Here is a 7,455-nt window from a genome sequence, read left to right as displayed (position 1 = left end):
TTTCGCTGAAATTTGGAATGTGTTACAGCACTTGGTCTAGAAATAAATGTGCCAAATTATATCGAAATCGGTTTAGATTTGGATATAGCTCCTGTATATATTTTCGGCCGATTTCCTGTATTTTATGCACCAAACTTGCTATATATGACCAATTTCACTGAAAATTGGAGTGTGTTACAGAACTTGGTCTAGAAATAAATGTGCCAAATTATATCGAAATCGGTTCAGATATGGATATAGCTCCTGCATATATTTTCGGCCGATTTCCTATATTTTATGTCCGCTATATATATCCAATTTCGCTGAAATTTGGAGGGTCTGACAGAATTCGTTCTAGAAACAAATGTGCTAAATGATATCGAGATCGGTTCAGATATGAATATAGCTCCCATATATATTTACGGCCGATTTCCTGTATTTATTGCACCAAGCGCGCTATATATGTCCAATTCCGCTAAAATGTGGAATGTGTTACAGAACTTGGCCTAGAAATAAATGTGCCAAATTATATCGAAATTGGTTTAGATTTGGATATAGCTCCTGTATATATTTTCGGCCGATTTCCTGCATTTGGTCTAAAAATAAGTTTGACAAATAATATCGAGATCGGTTCATATATATTTTCGGTCGATTTCATGTTTTTGTTCCGTATGTTAAATTTCAATGAAATTTTTAAGACTTAGCAGTCAGTAGAAGTCATCATTATTTACACAAGTACTTATGTTGGCAAGGAATTGACCAAGCTATTAAGTATCATATCTTTGGGAGACTTCCTATGTTTGAGAGACTTCTGAAAAAAATAATAATAAAAATAATTCAGTTGGAAATTCTTTGTCAAGAGGAGAGGATGGAACTCGCGGTTACCTATAAGAAAGTTTTATAATCCAATTAACACAAATCCCTGATGATGACTATCGAAGATAGTCGAAATAGTCCTTTCAATTTTACTGACCTCAAGCCAAATAAGCAGAAGAATAATAATTCCTATGTATAAAGTAAATTACAACTATCCTCAAACCTGGTTGTATTCTAAATTAAATTCACTTAGGTAGATCTGAATCCAATCTGTAGAAAGAGAAATTAATAGGGTAAGAGAATATAACCTACGTAGGAATTCTTATAGTCGAAAAGGCTTAAGGAGGAGTATTACCTCCTGAAACATACAGAACTATCATGGTATCTCCATAACAGCTCTGAATAGGTAGAGAACGACTTCATATCTCCTATATTTATACGTTAAATATTAAAAAAATTTTATATAATTATAGCATTCCATTATATTTAATCTTAGTCGGGGTAGCAAAGCGCTCCGGGTTCAGCTAGTCTTCTATATATATAAAATTGAAATTTGTTTGTACGTTTGTTTGTTTGTGCCTTATAGACTCGAAAACCGCTGAACAGATCTTACTGAAATTTTTAAGGTACATTGCTACATGGCCTGGGATGAAAATAGGCTATATCATCTTTTGAAATTTCGCGTTGATCTGGAGATATAGCATCAAAACTGGAGGAACCTCCAAAAATTTTAGATTTTGTATGCAAATATCTTTAGAACTGTCACAGATACAATCTCCAAATTTTGTATGTGTGACGGAATTTGATGTAGAAATAAATGTACCAAATTATATTTAAATCGGTTGAGATTTGGATATAGCTCCGACATACATATATTTTCTGCCGATTTCCTTATTTTATGTACCAAACATGCTATTTATGTCCAATTTCAATGAAATTTGGAATGTGTGACGGAACTTGGCCTGGAAATAAACGTGCCAAATTATATCAAAATCGGTTCAGATTTGGATATAGATCACATACACATATATTTTCGGCCGACTTCTTTATTTTATGCACCGAACACGATATATACGTCCAATTTCGCTGAAATTTTGAATGTCTGACGGAATTTGTTCTAGAAGTAAATGTGCCAAATTATAACGAGATTGATTCAGTTTTGGATATAGCTCCCATATACATATATTTTCGGCCGATTTCTTTATTTTATGCACCAAACACTCTATATATCTCCAATTTCGCTGAAATTTAGAATATATGATGGATATTGGCCTAGAAATATCGAAATCGGTTCAGATTTGGATATAGCTCCTATATATATTTTCAGCCGATTTCATGTATTTGAGGCACCAAACACGCTATTTATATCCAATTTCAATAAAATTTGGAACGTGTGACTGAACTTGACAGATTTGGATGTAGTTCTCATACATATTTTCGTCCGATTTTCCGCATTTGATGCACCAAACACGCTACATATGTCCAAATTCGCTGAAATTTGGAATGTGTTACAGAACATGCTCTAGAAATAAATGTGCCAAATTATATCGAAATGGGTTTAGATTTGGACATAGCTCCCATATATATTTTCGACCGATTTTCCGCATTTGATGCACCAAACACGCTACATATGCCCAATTTCGCTGAAATTTTGAAGGTCTGACGCAATTTTTTCTAGTAATAAATGTGCTAAATTATATCGAGATCGGTTCAGATATGAATATAGCTCCAATATATTATATATATATATATATATATATATATATATATATATATATATCCGGCCGATTTCATGTATTTTATGCGCCAAGCGCGCTATATATGTCCAATTTCGCTGAAATTTGGAATGTGTTACAGAACTTGGTCTAGAAATAAATGTGCCAAATTATATCGAAATTGGTTTAGATTTGCATATAACTCCTATATATATTTTCGTCCGATTTCTTGTATTTTATGAACCAAGCACGCTATATATGTCCAATTTCGCTGAAATTTGGAATGCGTTACGAACGTGGTCTAGAAATAAATGTGCCAAATTATATCGAAATCGGTTCAGATTTGGATATAGCTCCTGTATATATTTTCGGACGACTTCCTGTATTTTATGCACCAAACTCGCTATATGTGTCCAATTTCACTGAAATTTGGAAAGCGTGACTGAATTCGTGCTAGAAATAAATGGGACAAATTATATCAAAATCGGTTCAGATTTGAATATAGCTCCCATATATATTTTCGGCTGATTTTCTGTATTTTATGCACCAAGCACGCTATATATGTCCAATTTCGCTGAAATTTGGAATGCGTTACGAACGTGGTCTAGAAATAAATGTGCCAAATTATATCGAGATCGCTTCATATTGTAATATAGCTCCCATATATATTTTCGGTCGATTTAATGTTTTTGTTACGTATGTTAAATTTCAATGAAATTTTGAAAACTTAGCAGTCAGTAGAAATCATCATTGTTTACACAAGTACTTATGTTGGGAAGGAATTGACCAAGGCTACAGCTATTAAGTATCATATCTTTAAGAGACTTCATATCTTTGAGAGACTTCTGGAAAAAATAATTCTCATGTATAAAGAAAATTACAACTATCCTCAAACCTGGTTGTATTCTTAATTGAATTCACTTATGCCTTGTTCAGACTGGCGGTAATTCGCTCTCTATTCGTTGTTCAACCCCAAATTACGATACAATTACTTTATTTCCCATACAAAAAATTTGAGAACGAACAACGATTTGTGTACATTGTTCAATTTAAATTACCCTTAGAACGACGATAAAATATGTCCCATCTCTAACAAATGAGAGAATTTACCGAAATAAATTATTTATGACAGAAAAAATATAAATTTTAAAATTCATTAAAAACCCAAACATTTTTAGAAAAGCTGCAAAACATGAATAAAAAGTTAACGGTTTAACCACTAGTATACATTCAAATCATAGCAAATTTTCTCTTTTCTTTTATTGCAGTTGCATTTCTTGCCCATCGTTTCAAATTCACGTACAAATTTAGAAACAAGAATCAAATTCCTGCCAGAAAGTCTGTATACCAAAAAGTTATTTTGGCAGGTCTCTCTCTCGTTAATTTTGAAAATAGAAAAATTAAAAAAAAAAATGTGCTGAAAACACAAAATTGTGAGAAAAAATAGAAAAGATGAATGAAAATAATATAATTAAATATTAAATAGATATCTAAAAGAAGAACAAATAGTTTTTCAGTTCATATCAATTAATTTTACCCGTTTTTTGGACGAAACTTTCTTTAAAATCAGTAAATAAAAAGTATGAAAATATGAATCATGTTGCTATGAATTATGTACCATGTCGTATGAACGGGTTAATTCGTGTACATAATTATGAGAGCGAACAACGTGATTCAAATGAACATGGCATTAGGTAGATCTAAATCCAATCTGTAGAAAGAGAAATTAATAGGGTAAGAGAATATAACCTACGTAGGAATTCTTATAGTCGAAAAGGCTTTAGGAGCAGTGTTACCTCCTGAAACATACAAAACTACCATAGTAGCTCCATAACAGCTCTGAATAGGTAGGGTACGACCTCATTTCCTATATTTATACGTTAAATATTAAAAAATTGTTATATAATTATAGCATTCCATTATATTTAATCTTAGTCGGGGTAGCAAAGCGCACCGGGTTCAGCTAGTATAGTATAAATCTGACCAAAAATCTACATCTGCCGTTACGTGATATCACCAGTCAATCTGTTTCCTCCACCTTTATCGGTCAACCTTATTCTGCAAGCATCTAAAATTGTCGGCCCTTTTTCCTTGCAAGATTTAGGGCCGTCATACCTCTCTGTCTCGTTGTTCAGAGCGCGTTGTCGTCTCAATTTCTCACCAGCATCCGCTCTGCTCGTTTTCAGCGGCAGATTCGTTGGTATCGTCTTGTTGAAATTTTCTTGTTTCTTCTTTAGGGTAGTAATGAAAGTTGTTGTTACCGCTGTTGACGATACATACTTTTTTTCTTTCCACTTAGGTTATTTGATGTATCATTGAAAATCTCATCAGAAATAGCTTCGAATATGGTAACGTTGTCAATATTACTGCCTTTGTTGTTCGGACTATTCAACGATATTTCTTCAAGTGCGATGTGGGTAATCTTCAAGAACTCATCTTCGGATTTATTATTGTTGAAGGCGTCAGACATTGCATCAGCCGCTATTCTTGCAGTTTTCCATTATTCCAATTCTTCTTCTTTACTATAGTGTTGGTACTTTTAACGGAATCATCTTCTTGTTTCTGCTCCCGCTGATTCATGTCGCCGATGATATCTGTTCAGATGACTGTGGTGACTATTTGAAGGTGACTGGTGCTGTTGGGGGCCTTGTACTCACAGTGTTGTGATGACTGCTGTCCCATGGATTGTTTTAGATGTTGTTGCACGGTTGTTGGATTGTTGTTCCTAGAATTTATATTCATATTGAGTGTGGGTTTCTCGCTCTCTGATGAAATTTTCGTTTGTTGACGACTCCCGCATTTTTTTCTTGCCACTTTCGCTTTAATTAATCATTGTCCGATGTTATCTTTGCAGACAAATGGAATTTTACATATATAAATCTCATTTTTAAGTATGATTGTAGAAAAAATTTCAAGTCTTAACGCCCAATTGGAAAAATAACCGTTATTGCAAAAGTTTTTGAAAATATCATCCATAGTAAATTAACTTTCATATTCAAATCAATAATTATACCTCTGCAACATGGTTTTTTGGTGGTAGGTCCACTATATCAAACTTGGCTGTGTTTGCTGACTATAGTTTTATGTCTCTTGGATCTGAATATCAAGTTGAGACAATCTACACTGACTTCTCCAAAGCGTTTGTTTCCATTTCCCACCGTCATTTGGAAAAAAATAAACGGTTTTGGAGTTCACTCTATATTTGTTAAATGGATTAAATCTTATTCTCACAACAGGAAATGTGCTGTGAAAATAGCTGAATATGAATCTGTAGTGTTTTACCAAACTTCCGGTGTACCACAAGGTTAAAATTCCACCTTGTGGTACACCGGAAGTTTTGGACCTGTTTTCTTTAACATTTTCACAAACGATATTTTTACTTGTTTCAAGCATACAAAAATGCAGTTGTATGCTGATGATTTAAAAATATTCCTTAGTACTAACTCATTCATGGATTCATTTAAAATCCAAGATGACCTAAATAATTTGCAACTATGGTGCTCGAGAAACAGTTTAAACTTGAATTTAAAGATCACGAATTCCATTGCAACAGTCATTTTATTTAGATCACAATGTCCTAGAAAAGGATAATAAAAGAGAAGATCTAGGAATTATCTTTGATGATAAACTTACATTCATCCAGCACATAGGTAATATTATCCCGAAAGCTTATTCTACCTTGGCATTTATAAAACGCAACTCCTCAGACTTTAATGACCCGTATACGTTAAAGCTTTTAATTACTTCGTATTAGAATTTGGATCCATAATCTGGTGCCCTTTCCGGCCATACACATGGAAATGAGTTGAGATTTTTTACCAATTCAAAAAACAATTTTGTAGGCTGAAAAGCTGTTTTTAAAACGGCATACAAAACTATTCCGTTTACAGCACCATTATACTAAAATTTTACCGGAAATCAAAAAATAAGCTATTTTAAATTGAGCATTAAAAATGATGAACCACAACAATCGATTAATAATTTCAAAATTTTTCGCTTTTTACATGATTTTAGTAATCAAGATTGTGTAATAATTGGTTTCCTATCATTTTTACTAGTCTTGTCACTGATTCCCGTAGAAAAACTGATGTTCCTTAAGTAATTTTGACATGATAGTAATTAGTGTCACTTTGTAGGCAATTTGGCTAGAAATTTCTAGTTTTTGAAGTTATTTTCCAACAAATGCCCTGATAAAGGTACAAATCAGGACATAGAACAACATTTTTGCACTTTTCTTTAAAAATAGTTTTTAGGACCATTGATGACAATATCTCGATAATGTCTGCATTTATAAAATCAAAAGTTTCAACACCCCTTGTTGGTTTTCAAGCCCAAACAATAATACTCCATACCAAGTGTTTTGAAAGCGTCAATTAATTTATTTAGTCGACTTAAAGCCAAATACACTGATTTTCATCCGAACAAAGAATGCTACACCACGAAATGCCCGCAAAAATAAGATAAACCTTGAAATATCCCGCACCAAAAAATAATTTAAGTGATCCTATCAAACTCTTCGAAGGAAGGAATTTTGTTTGGACTTCAAAAGCAGCAAAGGGTGTTGAAACCTTTTTTTAAGCATATATGATTGAGACATTGTCAACAATGTTTCTAAAGAACTAGTTTTAAAGAAAAGTGCAAAAATGTTGTTCTTTGTCCTGATTTTTACCTCAATCACGTTGGTTTCAATATATTTGTCCTAAAATGCCTCAATCACGTTGTTTTCAGTATATTTCTCAACGACCCACAGGGGGGAAATTTGTGTTAAAAGTTGATCAAAAGCCCTAGAAAAGTCATTTATTGTCCGATTGATATAAAATTTTGCACAAAGCATATCTTCTGTACAAGGATTAATCCTATAGAAAATAATGAAAATCGGTCCAGATTTGGATGCAGCTTCCATATATACGCATCTGATATGAGATAAAAATGTACCAAAATCACT

Source organism: Musca autumnalis, unplaced genomic scaffold (genome assembly GCF_047663935.1).
Source record: "Musca autumnalis isolate F117 unplaced genomic scaffold, ASM4766393v1 scaffold_178, whole genome shotgun sequence".
In the NCBI taxonomy this organism is placed as follows: Eukaryota; Metazoa; Arthropoda; class Insecta; order Diptera; family Muscidae; genus Musca; species Musca autumnalis.
The sequence above is the reverse complement of the archived record's forward strand: the minus strand, read 5'-3'. Positions refer to the sequence as shown.